General features: G+C 33.9%; 1 protein-coding gene across 3 annotated transcripts in view; it reads right to left on the reverse strand.

Annotated features, from left to right (window-relative positions):
- ST18 (ST18 C2H2C-type zinc finger transcription factor) overlaps positions 1-26,129 on the reverse strand; it is a 183,715-nt gene that overhangs the window by 100,292 nt on the left and 57,294 nt on the right. The window contains exon 1 of one of the 3 annotated variants that reach the window (XM_032442724.1): positions 11,073-11,289. The exons of the other annotated variants lie outside the window; for them this stretch is intronic. The gene's annotated coding sequence lies outside the window, so the exon portion shown is untranslated. Of the gene's footprint in view, positions 1-11,072; positions 11,290-26,129 lie in introns of those variants that run through there. 3 annotated transcript variants of the gene reach the window in all.

Consider the following 26,129-nt stretch of genomic DNA (forward strand, 5'->3'; position numbering starts at 1 on the left):
AAAAAAAAAAAAAAAAAAAAAAAAGCTTTTCTGTGTTGTTTTCTTTATCTTATGTATTGATTCCAAAGCAACAAAATCTTGTAAGTAAAATTCACAATATCAAAACAAAAGGCTGGCAATTTAAGTAAGTATATGAACAGGGGGAAGGGAGACTTATTTCCTGAGTTTCAACAGATGTCATACTTAATTGGTTGTGAAATAAACCAGAGCTACTCTCGGCCTGTTTCCCTAGTTTCAGCTGTGAAGACACTTTCAAACATGTGCATTTTCCTCCTGCTTGTCATAATGAGGGTGTGGGGTGAGAATCAAACCTCCAAAAGGAGTAAAGCAGCACGCATGCTTTATACAGGCCTTCAGACACACTAATTAGATAGAAGTGAGAGTTGCATCTTTTGTTCCTACAGGGTAGACGTCAATACAAAATTAAGCGAGACAGTTCTGTTGACAGATGATTGTCTTTACCTTCTGCTAATATCAGGAAGTAACTGGACAATTCCATTCTGATGAAACTTTTCTCATCTTCAATTTCTTTTCTCTCTAAACTGCCTCTTTTCCTAATTCAGAGCAGAGACAATATCCTATAACATGCTGAAAAATAGTATTTGTTAATTACGATAGAAAACATTTCCTAAATAGCATTTTTTTTCACTTGAGGATGTTTTCTGCAAAAACAGATTTAACACTGCATGTGATCAAGAAAGAAAAAAGAAAGAAAGGAAAAAAGATATAAAGTATGAAATTGATAGACTGGCTAATTGTGAAGGACATGAGAAAATGGAGAACAAGGCTACTTCTATGCAAGATGTCCAAATATTTATAAATGTGGCTGATCACCAGTTGATGATAGGCTCATAAAATTAATACATAAAAAGAATGTTAGACACTCATTTTATTCCTGGTTGTATGTGTAACCCTCAAAATTAAAACTCCCTTTGAGCTTCATTGGAACAGCTAACTATCTAATAGGTGCCTCTCTATGAAAATCAACATGATCAAGATCAAAAGAGAGAGAGAGGGAGAACAGTGTTTTTAGAACATTTCAGATAGAAATGAAATTGAAATGGCTTGAAAAAGAAAAACTGGGGCCAAGGTCAAATATGTGTAATTCACCTGTGACAAACAAACTGAACAATATTTGTTCTTTTAGTTTAGACTTGGAACCTAGATCTCAGGGGTGTTAGGAGTGAGCTGTAATCCCTAGAAAAAATTCAAATTCCCAAGTGCGCGATTGAAACCGATATAATCCTTCCCAAAGTCAGAAATAAAATAGAAAATACTTTCTTTCCTATTAAAACAGGAATAGTTACCAGAATCTTTATTCTTTTAATGTTTTACAGGTCTGACTTTCGGCAGATGACCTCTCTTGTTTGTCCCTACATGTTTTCCAAAATATAAAAGTGAAATAGAGTCCCAAGGGCACTGTACTTGAAAGGTTATGAGAGTTAGAGAATTTTAACCATGCCTGCCAAATCAGCAGATGGCTTGTGATTATAATTATATGCATCAATAAAACGAATAATCTTTACAAAATTTGAATTTCTACTAAAGTAAGGGATTTAGTAAGCAGATGCAACAGAATGCATTTTCTTTAACCCTTTTTGTAGACAGCATTGTCTCTCACAAAAATAATGGGAAAGACTATCCATAAAGAACATGACCATACACTTCAACCTCAAATATATTTGTTTCTTTTGACAAAGTGTCAATGTTATTTAGAGTGATTTATGTCTTCAGTTGCACTTTGTTCATTAATGTCTAATGCTTATATATAGGATGATTCCCATCAGACTCATACTTCAAAACGGTGTTTAATTTTATAAAATGTTACAGATAAAATGAAAATGTCATGTCTACTCTCTCTCTTCATTTTTAAAGCTATGGTAGATCTCTCTGTTTAGTATTTGATGACTTTCCATATCTTGAGGTTGAGTTGACCGCATTGTTAACAAGGAAAAAAAAAATAAATCCCAAAATCTGTGAAATTCATTTAGCATGTGGGCTTTTTCTTGCTCACAATAAATTTAATTATTTAAAAGAAAATAAAGTAATACAAAAATCACAGCCTCTGTCAATACTTTGAAAGTTACATTTGTAATAAGATCTACATTTGAATACATTAGATTGTGTTAAACTTCTGTCTGAAGAAGAAGAAAAAGTCAGACAGCAAAAACACTGAACAAGACAAACAAGCAAAAGTTTCCCTAGGCCCAAGCTTTTTCTGGACTGCATCATAAAAATGCTACTTGATGACGTGATTTTTAGGGGTATCCTATATTCTTCTGATACAGTAAAGAAGAAAAAAAATTGAATAAAAAACAGCCCTGAGTACATTTTCAAAAACCTCTCCTTTTGGGAGAGTTTTGAGAGACTTAGCTGCCTACCTACAACATTGTAACATTATTTTATTCAATTGTTAAATGCAAAATTTTACTTGAAGAACACATGCTAGTTTTTTTGGTGTTGTTTTTTGCTGTTGGTGCTGTTGGTTTTTTTTTAACCAGCATAAAATCTTTGATGTGAGTAGTGTGTGAAAGTGCAAAATGGTATTTCAGTGCTCATAAAAAGTGTATTTTTACTTTAGAAATAACAGAGCCATTACTCTGTATCATGTAAATCCTTCTTAGCATAAGGATTATTGACCTGATCGTCCATAACGGTGCCTTTGGAGCCATTACTACTTTGTTGTGCCAATCCAGCTGCTGTACATGTGCTCTAAGTGTCAGGGGCAGTAATTAAGGTGTCAAACTGTCTGCTGAGTTTTAAGGAACTGACCTCACAAATCCCAGTATCACCTGAAGAAACACTGTTAAGAAATGGGGATTTCCAGTGCTCAAGTGAAATGATATTCTGGAAAAGTTTTAAATCACTTTTTTTCTATGCAGCAGAGTTCAAATACACATCTTAAATTAAAAATAAGTTTCTTCATGGAAGGAAAAGCTAATGTTTGAAGCCAAACCTAAAAAATGAACAAGCAAATGCTATCTGAATCTCTTAAGAAAATTAATAAACACCTCATGCTCAAAACACTTATACACTTGTTTTGCTATACTGAAATGAACCATAGTTCTTATCTCAGTGGAATCACGCATGTTTAATGTAATGTTCACCTGCTCAGAAAGGTAAGCTCAGTTACCACTACAAAGTAACTTTTGCAGTTAGGCTATCGATCTCGTCATGAATAAGGAATCTCTCATTTAGGAATTTAAAACTTGCTAGTATTATTAAAATACATTGATGGTCATAAATGAGAGCAATTCTCCTCCAAGAGATTTTATTTAAGTATTAAAAAAAAGTTAAGAGGCAGATGATCTTTTTTAAAAATCATTAATTAAATAGTAGCTTCATTCCTAAGTTATTTGAGATTATTAAAATTCAGAAGCACTAATTCTGCCTACGCGGTTTTTAATAATCTACAACAATGTGAACACATAAACTACAAGAAGTGACCTGGTTCCAGCTATATATGCATAGTTCAAAAAAAAATCCATTCAAGTAACAGACATCTTGGTCTAGACATTTCAAATAGATGTGGATGTAGCAGAATATAAAGTATACTCTGTATTTTATATAGTATGTTTTATTTTGGATTGATAGAGCCAAGCCTTCAGGACAAGAGTCTGCCACTTAACTTGGACACACTTAATGATCAGGAGTATCACATACATCAAGATGCATGTTTTGAAAAACCAAAAGCATTAAAAAAAAATAAATAGAATTATTCAAATCAATTGTGTAATAAAGTTTTTCATATCCATACACATTACTGATACAGGTGTTTCCTGGAACTGATCACAAAGATGAGTGAAAAGGCCTCATGCCAGCTTGTAAAGTCCAAAAGGACTATGTCAAAAAGCAGTTTTAAAAACGTAATATGTTACATAGTTCTGGCGAAGATCAAGTGAACAGCATTCATTATGTCAAAGCAAAACTTTGACATAAAGTTTTGCACAAAAGTGAGCTTTTTTTGACTCTTCTCTTAGATGTATGGAAGAAATAATAAGGAGGAGAAAAAATTTTAAGTGGTCAAAACTACAGAAACTTACTGCGGCTCAGCCTGCAAGATTGAAGTAAAATTATTAATTTTGTAGTCGTGTATTAGCCATATGAAATGACTCTACTTTTAGTGGGATAAAGGACAACGGAACTTGTTTGTTATCACAACAAATACTCAAATATTAAATTCAACTCATTCTCCTTCACAGACATGTAAAAAGTAAGATGACTGTGTGATAGGGACGTGTTCATTTGCATAAGCTGTAGTGATGCACCTGAGTTAAGATATCCACAAATCATATACGTTAAAATGAATTGAAAACTTAAAGACAACTAGCAAAGTTCAAAGCAAAACTTTTCAAGCCCAATAGCTTGCAAAATCCCTGTGGATCTAACAATTAGGTGTGAAATAAATGACTTAGCTGAGAAAGCAGGTTCATTTTCTAATGTCTCATTTCCTAAGATAGCATAAGGAAAACGTTGCTCAGAAGCACACACCTCAAATATACATATGAAAAATTAAAGCAAACACACAATTTTACTGGTCTTCATTTACTTCCTCATTAAATTTCCTAAGTTGGAAATATCGAGAAGTATAAAGGGAAGAAACAATTATTACTTAATGCATATTGAGTTTCAGTAAGGTGGGATACCATGTACATGAACAGTTTTTTGCATATATCCGCTGTTTATATAAAAATGCATAAGTGGATTCATAAATAGATACACATCTTTGCAAAGAATCACCTTGTGCACATGTTAAAATATCACATTTGATCTTAATTTCTATAGGCTGTAATGTTACTTCTTTTACATGCAGTAAATGTCCCTGGTTAAGAAGCATATTGTTGTGAACTGATTTTTGTGACCTATTAAGAGTTTTAATTAAGTGAACAGGTTATCCTGGCAAGTCAATATACACATATTTTGGCAAATGTTCTCACAAATTAAATAATACTTCAAAAATAATAAAAATTAAAGTGACAATGTCAAGAAACAACTGTAGCACAAGCTGATATCTGAATCTTGCTTCTTTAACTGTCGGCATTTAAGAATGTACACTTAAAACAATATTTTTATGTATTTTTCAGATTTGGGTATTGTTTTCTTTTTTTATTTCTGTAACTAATATTTATTTATTTATTATATTGAGGCGGCAAAAAAAAGCATTATTTAATTTAGTCAGACAGACTGTAATAATATAATGTTGTTTGGAACCTAACATCCCCCTGAGCCTCCAAAGTACAAAGAAGACAGAAAACATTTTAGCAATGCAAACAAGACTTTCTGGCAACTTCCTGTTGCCATTTTTCAACAAAATAAAGGGTCCTGCTAAACTTAACTGAAATGCTGCTAGGAAAGATTTTATCATTGGATATACAGACACCTACAGTTATAGGGTATCAGATGAATATTTCTCGTCTGTGCAAAGGAAATAAATAATGATTGTATAAATGTTTAACAATAGACCTTTCTTTCATTTCTGCTCATGTAAGGATAACATTGAGAGATAACATACAAAAATCATAAGGAAGAATTATTTTTAAAAATATAGCAATACATTCATTTATATCTGCATAGTTCTAAAAACTGTACTGGGGGGAGTAAGTAGCTGGCTAGTGGACAGCAATATGTATTCTTGCATTTAACATTTTCAGATGATTTTTACAGAGTAGTAAAAACAAACTTTCAGTCTGTAAAGTTCAGCAGATGTTAATGTACATCTGAGGTGTTGCTTACTTGTGACAGTTCTTACAAAGAATATTTATTACATTACACTATAACTACAATTTCCAGTTCTTATATATACCATTTTACTTTACTTTCAGAATTCCAGAAACTTTTCTAAGCTGGCAAACAAGACAGAGAGAAAAGGAAACAAACAAGCAAGAAACAAACCCAGCCTTGATTCCAGAGACATTTTTCTCCCCTTCATGAAGTGACAGGAAAAAAAAAAAAATCCCTTCATTATGACCTACTTGTCTAGAAACGGACTTTCAACCCCATGGTTAGGCTAAGATTTGCTCTACTTTTTCCCTAGGGCATAATTGTCAGACTGACTTACCGTGTGCCTTTTAGCCTTTGTTCTGCCTCTCACGCTGACATCAGGGAAGCAGTGATGTAGAATAAAGCAGGGGTGGGCTAGGTTAGTCCACTGTTTGTGTCGTTGTGTGGTGTGCAGGGACACTCTGTGATACTCTAGTGAGCTGCTAAGCTTTTTTTGTAGGCTTTGTGTCATTTACTTAACGACCAATCTCATTAGCTGCCAGGGTACAATGGGCTGATGCATTTTCTATGTACATACTCTACACAGTGACCCTCAAGGTTGCGGAAGGTCTATTTAATCAGTCAAAATGCTGAATATATTTGCAGTAAATCACTAAAAAAATACAGGACCACAGAAGTATCTCATGAGGGTTTACTCTTCCCTGGGAGTTATTTGCAGGTAATAAAGTGATAGGAGATGCAGGCAAAAGCAAGGGCAAAGAAGGGAAAGGGGTACTCACTGGGTCTGCACTGGTCACCTTTAATTTGGGGAAACCTTGGGGGCCCTGTATATCACTGTGTCTCTACTTGTTAATATCTCCATGCAGTTCATGCTTCAGTGTAATCATGTTATCACAATTAAACCCCTTTAAATAAGAAGAGCAGAGCTAACAAAATACACAGCCTTTCACACATTGGGGAGGGGATATGTGTGTGTGGGGGATGATGTTTATTTATTAACATACTACGAGCAACCTCAGGGCTGGCTTCTTTGCATTTCTAACCTCTCGTCAGTTACAAGGTAAAACCCTTTTAACTCTTCTGAAAAATGAAATGCTGAAAAGCCCTATGAATGACGACAGCTGTCCATAAGTAACAGGGAGAGTTCTATTGTCCAACTTGTCCCTGGATAAAATGAATACTTTACAGCAGAGGCTGTTCAGCTTGGCTAAAGAGTATGGGGAGAAGGGGAGGAGGTCACTGGAGATTTCGCACACTAATTTAATCTGGGAAAAGGACAGGCACTGCATCTCACTTGAACAGACTGGCGGCAATCTGGGCTCCCACAGAACTATCTCCTTTTGCCTGTGCTCTATTTATTCCTTATCTCTGTTTACCAACCGCTAGGTCCCTTTCATTCACACCACGAGGCCGTTCTCCTACTATCAGTCAGCAGCTGACACTGTGGAAGAGCCTCAAAGGCAAAAAAAAAAAAAAAAAAAGGATCAAAACTAAACCAAAGCTGTATAAACAATGCAACAGTAGAAGTAAATGCATAAATCCTAATTCTTAACCCAACCCACAGGGTGCGAACAGAACCTTTATAGTAAATCCAGCAAACCCACCGCAGTGAGCTATGGGCTACAGAGGAAACAGGAAAAGCCAAATATCATTCATGAAATCATCATCTCAAGCAGAAACATTGAAAATAGGCACTGGAGGATATTTAGAAGGCTCCAGCATAACAGATTCCTCAGTCCTGTGAATCCATCTGAGAGTAATGAGGGGCACACTTACCTGTGTGCCTGGTATAAGATGAACAAGAGCCCTCACTAGTATTACTTGACTACTTCAAGGTTCAAAGACCTTAGATAACTTTGCACTCACTGCTTGTGATTTAGAGTAAAAGAAGTAAAAAAAAACCAAAAACCTGGAATTTGTGTCAAGCTGGACAACTTAATATCTCACACTTAGAAAACATTATTATTGAAGCACGTGTCCAATTTATTTTGCCTTTTAAAACCGTGGATATTTCAATATTGTTCTTTCTCAGTACTTAACTTATATTTTTCCCTATTACTTGCATATAAGCTTTTAGCACTTATTGTGAATACATATATATACATGTATAACAGGTAGAGACACGAAAGAAAATAAAGATGAAACTTGTGTCTCAAATGAAAAAGTAAAGTAATAGTTTCTGTGCATTTGGTAATGTGAATATGGACTTTTATTATGACTTAACTGTGAATATGCTGATTTTCTAATTACATTGGTACCTTTATTTATAAACTGACTTAATAAGAAAGAACTTGCAAATAGTCAGAGACATAATATTAGTGCAGTGAAGCATTCCAGCTTTTTAAACCTACATAATTGGTAACTCCAAAAGCAGGGATATTTCTTTTCGAAGAGGAGTTCTGCTTTCTCAAGTTTGTCATACATAAAAATAACAGTTAACAGCTTATAGGTGATATATTGACAACTTCATGATAAAGATCGTTAAAAAAATAACAAAGAAAATGCTACTCATTATCAAAGATGATACTGGACCTAATTTCAGTTTTGATTTCCACCTATGTGCATTATGAGCAATGAAGTCTTTACTACTTGGATCCTTTTTTCCAAATGAATTAATGAATTAAATTTATCCTTTCACCAGCTGCTAGGCAGCAGATGGAACCATTTCTGAAGCCTTGTTGAATTCAATCCATAAAACTCATTTCCTAGGATTAGCAGTCCAAAGTTTCTTTTAATGTTTATATACCGCTTGGGATTTTGAATTTCATGATGTTAAACTTTCAATTTAACTATTTTTTTCATTTCATATCAAACAAATATGATCGTTTGGATTTCTATAGCTTTGTAACCAGACATTTCAGGTCACATAAGGACAAGAATTCATTTCAAATGCAATCAAGTAATGCAAGATTGGGGTCTGGTATTTTTTGTTTGTTTGTTTGTTTTTTTCATGTTGCAACAGTACCATAGAAACTATTTGTGTTATATTCAAAGTTTAATTTAGACCTGAAAAATTGTATTGTCTGTAACTTGGAGAAAAAAAAATAGCAAACAAACTTAAATAAGCAATTTTTCAAAGTGTTTGTACTGTTCATGGAAACTTGACAGGCTCCTGAGATGAGTTTTTCATACACATTTTTCTTACAGTTAACTTCATTGTAAGATTTATCTAGTTTTGAAACAAAGTAACAAAAAAAAAGAAAGAAAGAAAAAAAAAGAAAAAAGAAGAAGAGAAAACAACAACACTGTATCAAATAATGTCAGTTTTCTGTAATTCTACAGATTTTTTTTTTTTTCCTGTACAATAACAGGATACATTTGTTAATCAGATGCAGTACCCTGGACAGCTCCTTGTCTTTTATTTTGGATTTTCTTACCTCTACACATCTCTGAAACAATAACCACAGACAGGGAGACTTTAACTGTGACTTCATTCAGAAAAACCTCTACTGATAGATCTTTGAAAAAGCTAAATTATAATTTAACTAAAGTTTCTACTTATTAGAAACTGACAAAGGAAAAATCAAAACAAAAATATGTTGCCTCCTTCCTACCTTTAAAGACACATTATATTAAAAGTCTCAAGAATAAGGCCTCATGAGGCAAAAGTCTTCCTGTTATTCAACAAAGTAAATAAAACTAAAAAAAGTGATTCGTTCTTGTGAATAACAGTGATTTCCGCTAATTTGGCACAAGAAATCTATATTAATCTAATATTGCAGTAAGCCAAGAAGGCCACATAATAATAATTACCATTGAGTAATTGAATATTTAGAAGGAGGAGGAAAAAAAAAAAAAGAAAAAAAAAGAAAAAAAAAAAAAGGAAGACTGGTAATCTTAGCCTGCAGGCATGAAAGTACTATAATACACAGATGATATTTACAAGTAAAAATAAAACACTCCAAACTTAGGAGGCAATGTCTATATTTAGAAATTCCTCATTTTGAATCTGGATTACTTGTTAGCCACCTTGTAGCAGAAATATATTATTGCCACAGTGAAAGCTTTAATCACAAATGCTGTAATTTTCCCCAAGAACTGCAATACCGTTTCATAGCCAAATCAAAGAAGATACATCTATGCAATTAACTCAACTAATTTCATTGACAAAAGAGATAATAAATGGTCATTTCGAATTAAAAAAAAATAAATAAATCTCTAACTGACAAAGTCCATCTCACACAGTATAAGGATAAAATCTTGGATTTGTGTTTTTATAATTTTTAGATGAAAAATTCACAGCATCTTGCAAAAGATTGTCTCCCTATTTACATATAAGGAAAGACAAACATCTGAACTAAGTGCTTTGTTAAAGACAAAAGAATGTCAGAGAGAGAGAGCTATTGCTGATCAGAGTGTAAAGCAGACTTTCTCCAGCACCAAATGCTACTTCATAAAAATCATCCTGCAAAACGTTGTCCCAGAAGGTCCATTTCATTCTTCAACCTTGCCTGATATTACTGTCATTTAACTTTCTAAAGATTTTCCTGACAGAGACATTCATTCTGAAGTGTACAGCATTCGCTTTTTTAATCAGAAGCTCTCAATTCACACTCTGAATTCCAAATAATTTAAAGGACTTAAATGTCACACTTTGAAAGACCCTTTTTCATTCAGTGTAACGCTGTTAAATACAGTGATCAACAATTTTCATTTTGGAAACATTATCCATGATTTTAAAGCTTCCAAAAATGTCATGAGAAACCTATTTGGTTTGTCATACATATCTGCAAGTGAACAAGCATCTATCGAACAGTCCCTATACTGGCACCACTGTCTTTCTCTCTCGTCTTGTTTTTCTCACTTCATTTTTTTTTTCAGTGTTAGTATTTAAGTTGAATAACTTTTCAGAATGAGAGGAAAAGTGTCCTTGTGATCATTTCCTCAAATCAAATAGCCAGAGCTGCAAATTTGCACAATTCTAAAATGTATATGAACAAAGGCTTTACTGAGGCAGTATAAATGCAATTACACCATGACATTTTGTTCAGAAAGCTTTCTCAAAGCAGTTACAAGTAGCTATTTTTTAATTGAGGCCCAAAATAGCATTTAAGATAATGACCAAGCATACATTGTAGAAGAAACAGCATTAGTGTCATTTAAACAAAAAGAAAAGTTTTCAGAGAGCATTTTAAACATTGATTAAAAACCCTCAAACTTCTTAGCACAAATCTCTCAAGCTTTCAACACTGATATATGGACAGGATATTTTTTATTTTTTATTTCATTAATTAATTTATTTATTTGCAAAATAAGAACACAAATCATAGAAAAGACAGAAAGTTACTGATAGTATAAGTTGCTTAAACAAGAACGGGTTCAGAATAGTGTGAAAAAGTTGTTAAACTTACTTTATTTTTGTTTCCAAAACTTATATGTTTCTCCTCCCTTGTGTGCTGAACTGTGCACTAAAGCTGTGCCTTTGAAAGGTAGTTCCCATGATATGACATCCAGTGCCTTTGACTGCCTAGAGATAAGCACCTGCGTTTGTGTCCCCTCTTTACGTCACACCTCCCTATTCAAACCTTCTCAATATGATTCACATTTGCACATCAACAGCCTCATGCGCATACACAGATTTTTTTCGGCTCTGGGCCCAAAACTTTCACTTTAATTTTCATCACATGATTGCTGTGGCATATGTCCTTCCAAACCTCCCATATATCAGTCATCATGCAAATGAGATGGAATATCACTCCTCTGCAGCAGATGGCCAGGGATGATAACAATGGCTCAACAGAGGAGATTCAATGTCCCTGACTTTATCGCCACGGCAACAACAACCTAAAATATATGTAATGGAAGTGGTGCTTATTAATTTTGCAGGCTCGAGTGTTCTGATTTTGTGAGTGAATGGGCTGAGTTAAAAAGGGGGCTGTGTCCTCCTGCCTCTAGAAGACTATCTATAAAAGCCAGGGACCTGGAAATTATTTTCAGTGACTAAGAAGGCAACAGCCTAGCAATTATTTGAGTAATTAGGTGTAATTCCTCCCTGTAGGCCTTGTACCCTCCTGCGCTTGTTTCACAGAAGCTCGCGAATTAGACAGGCACAGATACTGAAAAGAAAAGTGCCTCAAGATATATCAGGAGAGCTTGCAGGAACTAAGCTTCAGTGATATGACACTTGGCCTCCACCAGGCTTGGTAAACACAAGCCCCAAGCCATAAGTAAATAGAGGCCCCACTCCACAAACACAGACCAATTAAAATTACAAAGGCAGCCACACTTCTGGGTGGGGCTGGGGGAGCTTTATTCTGCAATGGTCTCAATGTGAGTTGCACACATAATGGTCTCTTAGTTCACAGCAGCAACTACTGTGCTTCCACTGCTATCTGTCACTATCAAACGCGAGCACAAGGCTCTCTTCAGGCTGTGAATTTCTCCGCAGGGATTTATCATGTGCCTTTAAGGAAATGTTTCAAAGTGAATTTTCTGTGTGTTGTCTTCCAAATGCAAACAAGGAAGAAGAAATAAATGCAGCAATTTGCTATTTATCTTCAACAGTTTAACAGAAAAGACTGAGGATCACCATTTAACCTCCAAACAAACAAAATATTCAAAGACTGTTACACCCTTTATGTGCCACAACTTACTTCTCCTTTAATATCTGGAGTATGCAAATCACCATTTGATTATTCAGAAATAAAGTTCAGTCATGTTTAACTAAGAGACTGCATATACAGAAACTGTATGTATCTTTTGTTCTTTTCCCCAGGGAACACTTTAGAGAAATGGAGGTTCCTTTGTCTCCCTCTGCAGTAGAGGGGAGAACATTTTAGGTACAACTGATGAAATACTCTGGAATGTATGTTGTTCATTGTGTGCTGGAGGTATAGCACAGATCAAGACCAAAGAATCTTGCTACCCATCAGTTGAGAAAATGTCTCATAATTAATAAAAATATTGAAACTCCTCCCCTTGGAGTCCCCACACCTTCAGCAAGTGGCATGTGTAAATTTGAAGACAGAGATAAGCAATACACCCTCTGAAAGAAAATTGGGCTGGTGAGACAACAGCTAAAGCAAGTGATATGAAACTCCAGAGGCAGTGCAGAACTTGTGGATCCTCCCTTGTTTTGGCAGGGCTCAGCACCACATCATTGCTCATGTTCAGTATCAGCATTTGCAATAGTTAATTTCTACAAAGGTAAAACTTACACATATTACATTTTTATATTTTAAACTTTACATTCAAAACAACTGGAACTTTTAATTGTATGTTTGTACAGTGTACTTATTATACAGTTTGTACAGTTCAACTTCTGACCTAGTAACAGAAGCTACCAATAACTGTAAGTTCAGCACTACATCATGTTTTCTTTTCAACTATAAAAAATAATATATGGCTTTTTTCACCAAATGAAAAACTTAAGTTGTTGTTTACTGTATTTAGTATTCCCCACTACTAGCCACCAGTAGAAGTATATAAAACACAAACAAATGTAAAGTGAAGCACACTGTTCATCTTTACCTCATTTTAGTGTGGACTTTGTGTCTACATAGCCAAATATAATATTCCTGATGACTTTTCTTTTACTTGTTTAGAAAAGCTGGGGTTGAAATTAAAGCCTTTGGGTTCTTATCTTTATGATTACTTTGTATATGTGTGTATGCACGGGTGCTAGAATGTGTCTTTATGTATGTTAGAATACTTTTATGTTCTTCTGTACTTTTCATTCTTCGATATTCTGAAAATTACTCAGGAATGTAGCTGTTATAGTGAGCTGAGGTCATAAGTGTGGTACAAACCTATGCAAAGCTCCAAGTTTCCTTGCAATGGATCTATAATTGGAAAGGCAACACACAGAGTACTATAGGAATGATGTTTTCCTGACAGCTTGTGTTATTTATGGGTCTGGCCACTGTCTTCAGAACCAGATGGAGCTTTTTTTTCCTTTTTGTTTTTGATTTTGTTTTGGGTTGGTTTTTTTTGTGTGTGTTTTTTGGTTTTGTTTTGTTTTGATTTGATTTTTTATTTTTTTTTTATTTTACCTGCTGTTCATGGCCCTATTTGATCATTGAGAGAGACTGTCGTTTAGGTCACTGTGTATATATTTTTCACTATTAAGTATAGTTCTGTGTTGTGAACTGTCTAATTCATCTTAGAGTTACAGCATGTTTCACAGGACTATTCAGATCCTCTCACATCATGAGACAAATATGCAATATATGTTTACAGATTACTTTTTCCTACTTGATTCTTATCTGTGTAATTGTAACACACATATTCAAAACTGCTTGCTGAAAAAAGGCTTCGGAAGATATTTCTTAAATTCCACCAAGACATGTAAGTAAGAAAAAATTATCCTTGTAATTAAATCATCTCCAACCAAGTTCATATTTAACACAACTTTGTTTTATGCACAGTCTACAGTTTGGTAAATATATATGCACAAGCAAGGAGAGCATTATTTGCAATAACTATACATTTTAAAAACAATATATGCACTGTGGATATAGTTATTTTAAAATTAATAAAATAATAAATAAACAAATGAAATAATAAAATGAATATTAAATCTGAATCCATCATTCTATTTTGACACTCTAATCAATAGGATGTTCCAAGTTTAAAAGAATAACAAGAAAAGCTTGAAGAAAAAGTTGACTTATGTCCTAAACAGCTCCCTTCTTTAGAAAAAGTGAAATCTAACAGGAGATTGATGACTTGATACAGAATCATGAATGGAGTAAATATGCATTGCAATATATAGTAGCTACCATTCAGACTTGCAGTTGCAAGAAATTGTATAAGTCTAATAAGAATCCTTAGCTACAAGACTTTATAGTCTTATATCAATAAATGAAATTCTCTTGAAAGAGCATAAAGTAGATGGTAAATTAATGGTTGTAAAACACCAAATAGATCACAGCAAAGACTGAGAGACAAAAATTACTTGCAGACCACACAGCAGTTAGTTGGCGGTTTTTGAGTTCAGAGCAAATTTCCAAAAGAGAATAAAACTTTAAATTACTATAATGAATATTGTACTAACTAGCATTTAAAAAAAATAAAATAAAAAAAAATTATTCTTTTCCCTTGAATTTAGCTTATGTTCATGGTAATGAAAAAAAGACTGCTACAGTAAAAACAAAAACAAAAAAGTATTAATTCACCTGCAAAATAATAATAATAATAATAATAATAATAATAATAATAATAAATATATATTTATATATTCTGAAGTCCTACACATCACAAAAGAATATTAAAAATCCATTTTAAAAAGATAAAACCTGGTTATGATACAGCCTATTTAACAAAATAGATGTCCTTAAGACTAACATTAAGGGGAAAAATAGAACAGAGATGATACTAATATTAAAAATCTTCAACACAACTTCAAAATAACAAATAGATTTCTATTTTTAAGAAATGCTACTATCAAAGCAGAGTTGTAATTGAGCATTCAGGACATTGAGAGGTATCAAAGAAATCTAAGAGATTACATGAGACATACTGGATAACAGGCAATATAGGAGATAAAAACTTGATTCTTCATGAAGATATGTAATATTTTCTTTTGGTGCCAGTAAACTCATTGCACACATGGGTATCATCAAGTACCAAGGGTACAGTCATTATAGACAACTGCATTGACAAAGCTGATAAAGTCATGTAGTGCATGGTTGAAAAAAACCTAGTGAATTATGTTAGCAGGCTCATGCTGAAGAAAATTGCCAGATATATATGTAGCAGTAAAACTACATGCCATTAAGCATTTAACTTAGAAATGACTTTTGGAAAAGACATTTATCATGTTTGTACAATATACAACTTCAAAAGTTTCAATTTAGGGGAATAAAAAGTATGAAAAATAAAGTATACTTAACCAAATATTAATAACAGAATGATTTGTCTAAATAAAATGATACACCATCTTTCAGAATTCTGGTTAGGGCTTTCAGTATGTCTTTCATTAATTTCTTCATTCACTGAAGTGACATGAGGATTATGTATTCTTCCTGGCCACCTTTGCCAGAGAAAGTCAAGGAATTTCAGAGCCTAACTTTTCTGCCAATAGATTCTATCACTGGAAATATGAGTTTCAGGTGAGTTTCCTCTCTTCTTTCTAGTGCAGGTGCTCACACAGCTCTCTAAGGCTTTCCATACAAGCACTCAAAGGATTGTGGACTACTGTCAAGAACTAATATTTAAATTTTACCCTTAATTGACTTTGTTATTGGGATTGTACCTCACCAAAGGGGAGATTAAAATGCCATTGTTTTGATTTACAGCTTTTTCAATTAAGACTGAACTAAAACTGGGAAATGAAAATATTTTTCTCTTTGTAGTCTTATTTACTTTAATATATAGGTTTAATAAGTTACTGAAAACAGCTATTTAATAAACCCTGAAAATCAGATGCAGGTGATGTCAAATATGGATTAAGCCTATCAAAGAATTCCCATAATAAGGCTAAATATTAACATCAACGCATTTTCTCAGCTCTTGCTGCTAATTAAAAAAAAAAAAAAAGCAAAACAAAAAAAAAAAAAACAACAACCCTCATACACATCTTTCTCCTAATCACTGTATTATTAAATGCATAAATAACAATTCAATAATCATATTGATGTTGTGGTAAGAAAATTTATATTATGAAAGCTACCAGATTTGCATTTGATATTAAAATAGCTGATCATCTGGAAAAATTCTTTTGAGTTACAATGTCATATCTTGTCATAAGTTAGTAACGACTTTTTACATAGGTTCATTGTGATAGGACAAGGGGGAATAGTTTTAAACTAAGACAGAGGAGATTTTAGGTTAGATACTAGGAGGAAGCTTTTCACTCAGAGGGTTCTGACACACTGGAGAAGGTTGCTCAAGGAGGCTGTGGGTGCCCCATCCCTCAAGGCAATCAAGGCCAGGCTGAATGTGACTCTTGACAGCCTTGTTTAGTGGTTATCAACCCTGTTATATATTTCTATCTGTATAAGCAATTCCTGTCTTTCACATGTCATAGCAAATGTTGTTAAAAGTAAAGGTGACAACTCTATCATTTCAAGAGTTATCTGAAAACTTGAGTATCTGTAGCATTTGTAGCATTGGTTGATGCTCTGCTGAACATGAGCATCTAGTGTGCCCAGGTGGCCAAGAAGGCCAATGGAATCCTAACTTGTCTCAGGAATACTGCTGTGAGCAGGAGTGGGGAAGTGATCATGCCTCTGTACTCAGCACTGCTGTGGCTGCACCTTGAATACTGCGTTCAGTTTTTGACCTCTCACTACAAGAAAGACAATAAGGCCCTGGAGTGTGTCAGAGAAGGGCAACAAAGGTGTGAGGGTTCTGTAGCACAAACTTTATAAGGAGTAGCTGAGGCAGTTGGAATCGTTCCATCTGGAGGAGGCTTGGGGAGACCTTATTGCTCTCTACAACTGTGTGAAAGGAGACTGAAAGGTGAGGTGGGAGTTGGCCTCCTCTCCCATGTAACTAGCAATAGGACTAGAGGGAGTAGCCTCAAGTTGCATCAGGGGTGGTTCAGGTTGAATGTTAAGAAATTCTTTTTTCAGAGTGGCCAGGTGCTGTTGGGGGAGGTGATGGAGTCACTGTCCCTGGAGGTGTTCAAGAAATGTTTCAAAGTTGTACTGAGGGGCAATGTTTAGTGGAAATACTGGTGGGTGGACAGCTGCACTGGATGATCTTGTAGGTCTTTTCCAACCTTATGATCAAACTAAATTTTGTTTGGAAAGAATCATTCTTTCCAGCAGAGAAAATGAATACTGAAAATCTCAGTGTGAAATTCATTTATCTCAATATCCATACAGTTCTGAGGAGTACAAAAACATAGAAGTATCTTGATCTTGTACAAGCATGTCTTTCCCTCAGCTCATCTTAATCATTTCTTTACAGCTTATTCACTCAAGCTCACCTATGATCCTCCTAGCAGGAGTATTCCAATTCTCTCTGGGTAGAGAAACCGCCCTTCTCTTATCTGTACTTGTTTGCAGGTAAGTCCCTGCTTTTCTTTGCTCACATACCATAGCTTTCCAAATTGAATAAGTCACAGATAAACACTCATGTTTTTAATACTGGTCTTTCAACCAAAATCCTTGTCCCCAGATTTCCCTTGCCTTCCATCTGTGCTTCTTCAGAGCTTCTATATTCTGATAGCTGTATCTTAGGAAATTACCTAAGCAACATATACAAAGAACATCTCTCTGCAACATATACAAAGAACAATTGTCAGTAATATCTTAAGGAATTCTTGACAGCTGTTTCTGTCAGGGAAATTCTGCTCATCTTTTTCAGTTTCATGCTCACCTGTGTGATTTACATAGTTATCACCCAGATTATCAAGAAAGTCCTCGTTACAGGGGAGAAAGTGAATTTAGTGTTGCTTGGTTTTAAGAAATGTGAATAGCAAAGCAAAATTCAAAAGGGTCTGGATGTCATCATAATGAAAAGTCAGCTGGTTAAAAAGGAATTTTTTAAAGATATCATGTCTGAATATTATTTTAGTAGGCAAACAGGGTAGGTGAATATTGTTGTAGGAGAACAGGCTAACAGAATATAAACACATAAATTATTTGCATCTTTTCCCTTTTTTCACTCTCAAGTTATTTGGCACAGAATTAATAATTTTCCTGCTGCTCCTAAGTGTTTAGGATTTACTTTAAAGCAATATCCCACTGAAAATAGTCTGTACTTTTTTTATTTTTTTTTTCAGGAGAACTATCTTCCCAGTACAGATTTTCTATTGCATTGTTAAAACATTATCAGATTTTATTGATTGTTAGAATCTCTAAAGATGTAAGCTTTTATTATGCTTTTGAAAATATTCAATTTGTGTTATGTTGTTCTAGTACATTTGAAGAATCACATTATACCATAATACACACAGACACACAGTAGTAGCAAGTGGGCAATTTAAGCACTGCATAAAGAAAACCAGAAGTCATACTCAACTGTGTATCCTATATTGTGTGTACATTGTCACTAAGTTTACTTCCTGATGCACCTTGTCAGCACTGAAAAATGCCATTCTAATACACCAGATTACAGTATTTAATTCTGCAACACAGTACACAAAAAACTTTGGGCTATCCAAGTCACTATAAATAACAGTCCATGAAATAATCTCAGCTTTTATGTATCTTTACATAAACTCATCCCTTGTATGTGTATGCACATGCACACATATAAGCAGCATTTTATACGCAACACAACAAAATCTTCATGGGAGAAAAACCTTGTTCTTTCATATATTGAAGGTATCAGTTGAATAGAATGGAAATAAACAATACTAGAAACCTTTGCTAAATGGCTATCACAAAGTTAAGGGAGAACTATATATGTGTGTGTATATGTATATTTATGTATATCTGCATTTCCTCACTGAGTTAAATAGCTTTGCAAGAATGCCAGGTCTTTAATCATAAAGAATTTAAAATGCTTAGATCCAGAATGGGATAACAACTATCTGAAAGAAGGAGGAAGTATGTTTCCATGGACCGTGCTTGCTTTCTTTTCTTACACAGTCTGTTGAACAGCCTACATGGCCAGAGGCTATTCTGGACCTAATCCTAGGAAATGAGCCAAGCATGATAAATTAGACTGAATGCTGGGAGTGGCTAGTGTTCACCACAGTGTCATTAGACAGTCTCTAAACTGCAGTCAGTAGCCCTGAGTAAGCAAGTATTTATTTTCTTCTGGCCTTCCAAAAACAGTCTTTAACACTCACTCATTCCCTCTGTGCTAGGAATTTCAACAAAGAATGTTTGAAGAACTGTAGAGTATAAATGCTTGATTAAAAACTTAATTACATAGTCATGTATTTTATACTTTGAGGAGAATATATACCTCACTACCCGATTTGAATTGCTTTTGAAAATATTCATCAGATTGTCTAATTCTATGTCTATAGAAGTAGCAAATAGACTATCTCTACTGTCATCTTCAAGAGAAAATAATAGACCCTTCATCAAGATAAAATGTAGGCCCAGGACTCCTTATTGATATATATTTAACTATAGAAATGTCCGTATCATATATAGATATTATTAGAGTGTTTTGCTAAATAATTTGCAAATTGTTCAGCCAATAAGAGTAGGTATGTTAACAGCAGATATAGTAAGGATTTTGGATCAGGATACTTTTTTTTTTTAACAACCTGAATTTTTTAACTATTAAACAATTTACTCACACTTTCACACATGAAAAGTAAAAATAAAACCCAATTCTCCCACCAATCAAAAATCTTCATCTATTCTTCTTTTCTTTTTGATAAAATGTGGCAATTTGTATTCCAGTTTCTCAAGTCATAGTTACCTGGGGGTAAAATAGGGCTTTATAATGGAAGTTGCCTTTATAATGCAACCTAACTATAGATGGGCTACTGCCTTTCAATAATAAAGAGCTGTGCATTTCCAAGGAGAGGAGGAGAATGCTGCTCTGCACGATTTCTTGTAATTTTGCTTCTTTAAATTAAGGTTGTGTCTCCAGAACTTTCTTAGTCCTTTTGAGCATGAAGTTTGATATTTCAGTTCATATGGTTTTAATTTTGATCTAGCACACTAACATTTTGCTGTTGCCACATTTTAGAAATAGGGTAAAAATACGAAGTTTTTCACTTTGACAGAGCTGTAATTCTACTTAATTTTACTGTGATTTTTTATTATTATTAGTCTTTCTTTCTCTATTTCTTTCTTTCCTTCTTTCTTTCTTTCTTTCTTTCTTTCTTTCTTTCTTTTTTTTTTTTTTTTTTTTTTTTTTTTTTTTTTTTTTTTTTTTTTTTTTTTTTTTTTTTAATGAAAAAGTCATACAGGATAAAGTAGTAATTTAAACATATTTGGATTTAGTTTGCTCACTTTGTATTTTTTTCTTGCTTAACAGTTTAATGATTTTTGGCTGTTTAAATTTAAGCCTGGAACCAGTGCTGGCTGTTTCTCCTCTTTCAGGGCATAAAATGGGGGAGACCACAAAGACAGTGATAGGGATGTAAACTGATTATAATAACTAGTGGCCAGGTATGAGAATATTAGCCACTGTTTCTATTGTACACAGGCCTAGCTAGCATAAAAAGCTATTTACTTGGTAGGATACTTCACTAATAAAGACTGATAAAGAAAAATAAAATCACTAGCAAGTAAAAATATGTGCTTATGAAAGAAAAATTTAAATTATTTTTCAAGTATTTAAAAGTTATGTTTTTTCCCCCTATGTTTCCAAGATAGTGCAAAGAATTTAGATTTTATAATATGTACAATTCTGGAGAAATACGTAAGAGCATATAAAACCAAACACATGCCCTGGTCTGAAAAACTTTTATGTGGATTCAAATCCATTTATACCTTTTACTCCATTGCTACTTACATACCTAAAAGCTGATCAAGATAGCAGTTACATTATGTTAATAATTAGTAACTCACTTTAAAATGCTTACATTATATTATAGGTTTTAGAATCCTTATGTATTTAAGAGCCTTTCACAAAGGAATTTTGTTTAAGAGATTACTGGTCTTAGAAGCAAAGCTACAGAACATAAAATTTTTCACCTATTTAGGGACACTAGGCAAAAAGAATGATATCTGAAGGCAGAATTTCAAAAGATTTTAGCATCTAAGAGGTCTGAAAGATAATCTACACTGCATTTTGATGCCTCATTCAAGACTACACATCTCCCAACACTACCATTCTATGACATACATTATTTCTTGGTGTGTATTCATGACTATTGTCTTTCACCCTAAACTTCTATGTTCTAAAACTGAAAACAAGAATACTATTGATCAGAAATAAAATTTGGAAAAGAATGGTGTATCATTTCACAGTATTGAGAGCAGTGCTTTTAAAGTGAAGAAAAATAGAATCACACATTATTTAATATATGGGAAGAATCTTTTGGTTTTAGGTACAAGAAGAGTATAATATACTGAGTCTTCAACAAGCAGCAAGAATTGTTTTTCTGTTCAGATCTGTGTGTGAAGAAAGATGAGAGAGAGCATTTAAAAAAAAAAAAGACATGCAAACTATAAGGGTAAATAGTCATTTTCCCTTTTCAATCAAAATGCACAAATTAGATAAATGAATGAATGTATATCCATTCAGACAATATTATTTAAATGGGAATGTAATGTATCTTACAAGTTTGGGGTTTTTTGTTTTGTTTTGTTTTGTTTTGTTTTGTTTTTTAAAAATAAGCAAGTGCAGAGTAAGACAAGCTGGTTGAAAATCCATATCTTCATAATTCAGTCTTACAGTCATAAAATAATAAAGTATAAGTGCAATCCTTTGTATCAACATTTATCACTCATTTACTCAAATGATAGTAAGAATTAAATCATTAGGATTTATAAGTAGCTATACTGGTCTATGCTCTGCAAGAATTGTTTAAAACATTACAGTTTAAGCTCTGTGGACCTCTAGCTCCATACCATCCACTGATATTAAATTAGAATTGAGTAAGGCCAGAAGAAAATTGCCAGGTTGTAGATAGATCAGCCAAAATTGTTAATTCTGCATAGATGTTGCCAGTGTCAGAAAAAGCAAAATAAAATCACAAACATACCTGGAATGGAGTTAAAACTGAGCATTTGCTTGCTTTCCTAATTCTCTTAATAAATATACAACTAGCTTAATGTTGTTTTAAAGCACTCCTGTGCATTAACTCACATGGTACTGTATTTAGAAAGTCAGCTAACTACAGCAATCCTGGTGGTTAGATCACTCTCAAACTGAGCAAGAACAAAACAGACATAAGTTTCAATATAGTGTCTTCACAAAAAGACATCTTCAAATATTAAAATATTTATGATCCATTATTTATGGATCCAAATATTTATGAGTGGAACCATTAAAAGAAAAAAATGCACATTGGCCTTAAAGTGAGTCAGTTGCTTAATACTTAATACTGAAATTCTACTCTTAGTATTGGAGGCTTAAGCTTTCCACAAATGAAGTATACATGCTGAAGTTAAAACACACCTACCTCATTTACATCGTCCATAAGACCTTATATCGCTAAGAAAAGGCCTGTCTCTGAGACTTCAACACATTTCAGTGTGGCTGACAGCATTCCAAGGGAAAAAGTGCAATTCCTTCTCAAGTACTTACCAGAAACAGTACACCAGTAACTTTTAATGGTTAGTTTTAGTGTTATAGCCAGTTTACAATGGTGTTGTCAAAGAATAATATGGACAAAACAGTCACTTTCTACTAAAAGAACAAAATAATTATGGTTTGAGAGACATTACCAAGACCTTAACTGTTTTGTTTTGTTTTTTTTCCAAAAATCTGCTTATTAAAGAAAACAGACAGGTCTTATTAAAGAGTCCAAGTATGGGAGTGTTCAAGAAACGTTTGGATGTTGTGTTGATGAATATGATTTAGCTGGGAAGTATTGGTAATGGTTGGACTAGATGATCTTCTAGGTCTTTTCCAACCTTGATAATTCTGTGATTCTGTGATTCTGTGAAGTTTAATACAATGGCTCTGAGACTAATGACTGAATAGTTTCTTACTCTTACTTTTCCATACAGGGCATTGAAAAGGACTAGCTGATGCTACATTCAAATAGCAATGCTAAGACAAGTGCAGAAGTGTTACCTGACAAGATGAGAATTCATTTTCTTTCTTTAACTCCAGACCTTAAGCATACTATGACATTTTATGTGGCTTAAAAGTATATAAGCATCTGTTAGCAGAAGGCCTTTATTTCACATAACAAGAGAATTCTGTTTATAATGTGTCACCAGCTGCTCAGTCAAAATGGGTTCTATTAGAACTAATTTAATTTTACATAAGTTGATCTATTTGCATTCTGAGTCTACAGTTAAACAACTAGGTAGTATTTTGTTGACTGATCCTGTTTCAAGCCTCAGTGTATGGACAATGCTTAATCAGTGTGTACATCAGGAAATAAACATAATCAGCAAGTGCACTAATTAAGCCAGGAAAATTTTGCGACATGCATACACTGTATGGATTAACAAGGCAATTCATTAGAAATCTTAATTATGGAATACTATACTTTCAGTACATTTTATTTTATGATGCTTCAGATGAGTTTTCTCTAAATACAGAAATCATCTACACTTCTCAGAGTAGACTGTGATATCCTTTTAACTCATGCACATCTGTGTAGCTTCTAGTCTGAAAGCCTCTATGGAAAACAGGTTTTGTTATCTTCAGCCAGATAACCTGATATGCTCTCTTAAACAAGTGGATGCTAATCAAATGTTAATATGGAGATGATTGAAAAGTAAATATAAAATAAAGTATATAGATAAAAATGCTGTTTGGTGATTTAGAGCTGAACACTGAAAATTGTTCAAATAAACATCTAGGGCTTGAGCCATGGCACCCGGGTTTTAATGAGAAAAGCTTCCATGAGAGCCGTTTGGATGTGGTGCTCAGAGATATGATTTAGCAGAGGGTTGTTAGGGTACTATGGTTAGGCTCAGGTTGGACTTGATGATCTTTGAGGTCTTTTCCAATCTGAGTAATTTTATTATTCTATGATTCTATCGAATTAAGTGTTCTTCAAGATTTTAGTATAATCAGAACTCCAGTCTGAAGTAGAGATGTCCATAAATTTCACAAACATTTAGTAGCAAGTATATGGATTTGTCTTTTCTGGCAAAATAACACAGCTTAGTTGACTACTAGCTAACAAATGATCTCATCCTACCATACAGATTCACATAAGCTTGCTAAAAGGGAACAATTGTATGTTGTGTTGAGGGACATGGTTTAGTGGGAGCTATTGGTAATAGGTGAATGGTTGGACTGGATGATCTTTTAGGTCTTTTCCAACCTTGGTGATTCTATGATTCTATGATTCTATGCATGTAGAATAAACAAGGACTGACCTCATTGGAAGTAGAGGGAAACAAACAAACAGTTTGTAACATCATAAGTGGACGTTATGCAAAGCACTTCAACTGTCAGATAGAAATAATATCATATAATTGACTTCATCTCAGTTCTTCCACAGTGATGGAGCAAGACTTGGGAGGTTAGCATCTGCTTCTCCTGTGCAGCCAAGAATTAGGTTGTTTCAGAGCTACACATTAGTAACTTCATTCAATTACTTCTAAACTTTGCATTTATGAGAAAGTCCTTTACAGCTTTCATTTAACAGAGAAGACTAAGATTATTTTAATTAATGGTATACAATACATGGACAGGAGAAGGAAAAGTTGAAAGTACCCTTACACTAGTATGCTTTCTTTAAAACTTTGGTTAGCATAGTTCAGAAGGAAGCTTCTAGATCTCTTCTCTAACATGATTTAAGTCATACCTGTTGCCTTTTTATGAAATCCTTGTCTGTTGCCTTTTAATGAAATCCTTGTTTGCTCCACTCAATCATTATCCCAAAATCCCTGCTCAGAGATGCAAACTACATAAACCATCACTGCTGGGAAAAAATCTTGTTATCACAACAAGGTCACAAACCTTTGCAGTTATCATATCCAAGTTTATTTCTTATAAAATAGTCATGATTCAATTCCAATATTAATGTAATTTATGTCCAATAGAAAAGATAGAGTATGAAATCAAGTCTAGGGATTGGATCTGATAACCTTCAGAGGTCCCTTCCAACCTCAACCATTCTGTGACTCGGTGAATGGGACAAATAATTATGTTTTTGTCTACACCATGCTTTGGATGTAAAATATTTGATCAAACTACCAGGGTTGATCATTCCTTGTTACCTGTAGTACTAAATGGATGAAGACTGGTGAAGCTTGAACACTGATTCATATTACGATGAGTAATGACTTTTTACTCGTGAGCTTTAACTGTAAACTTCAAAAACTGTCAAATAAGTTACTCTCTGGTCTGTTCAGCAAGCAGAAATGCCAAGCTGTGCCCATATTAGGATGGTCCCTTGGCATCTGTATGAGTCATAAACGTGTCTTTTGGCCACTGCTTCATTTATTGCTCATTATGTTTGTTGCGGACTGGTAAAGGCAGATATAAATAGAAAAATGCTTACGTAATATGATGGACATTCAACATCCTAGCCAAAACCTAACAAACTAGCTATTATTGGCATTTGAAAATTCCTTTCCCATAAAGTATTATTCATGTATGCTTAGGACACAATTACCATTTTATTTGTGGCAAGAGCCATGATAAAAAAAGAAAAGAAAAAAAAAAAAAAAAAAAGAAGAAAAAGAAAACCAGGGACTAATATATGCAAGCACTTAGTAGATATATGAAATATTCATGTAGAGGACAAAGGGCTTAACAGCACAGTAAAAATGCAATCCCAAAACAGAGGCCAGATCACTTAAATGAGATGGAAAAGGATATGTGACAGCACCAAAACCTTGTCCAGAGTTCTGGCCTAAAGGCAATGAAATAACTGAATTGACAGTCTGAGTGAAGCTTTTGTTGTTGAAAGTAATAATTCACATTTTCGTTGTATGAACATGACAAGAGAAAATTACTTCTGC

This window comes from Coturnix japonica, chromosome 2 (assembly GCF_001577835.2).
Source record: "Coturnix japonica isolate 7356 chromosome 2, Coturnix japonica 2.1, whole genome shotgun sequence".
NCBI classification, from domain to species: Eukaryota; Metazoa; Chordata; class Aves; order Galliformes; family Phasianidae; genus Coturnix; species Coturnix japonica.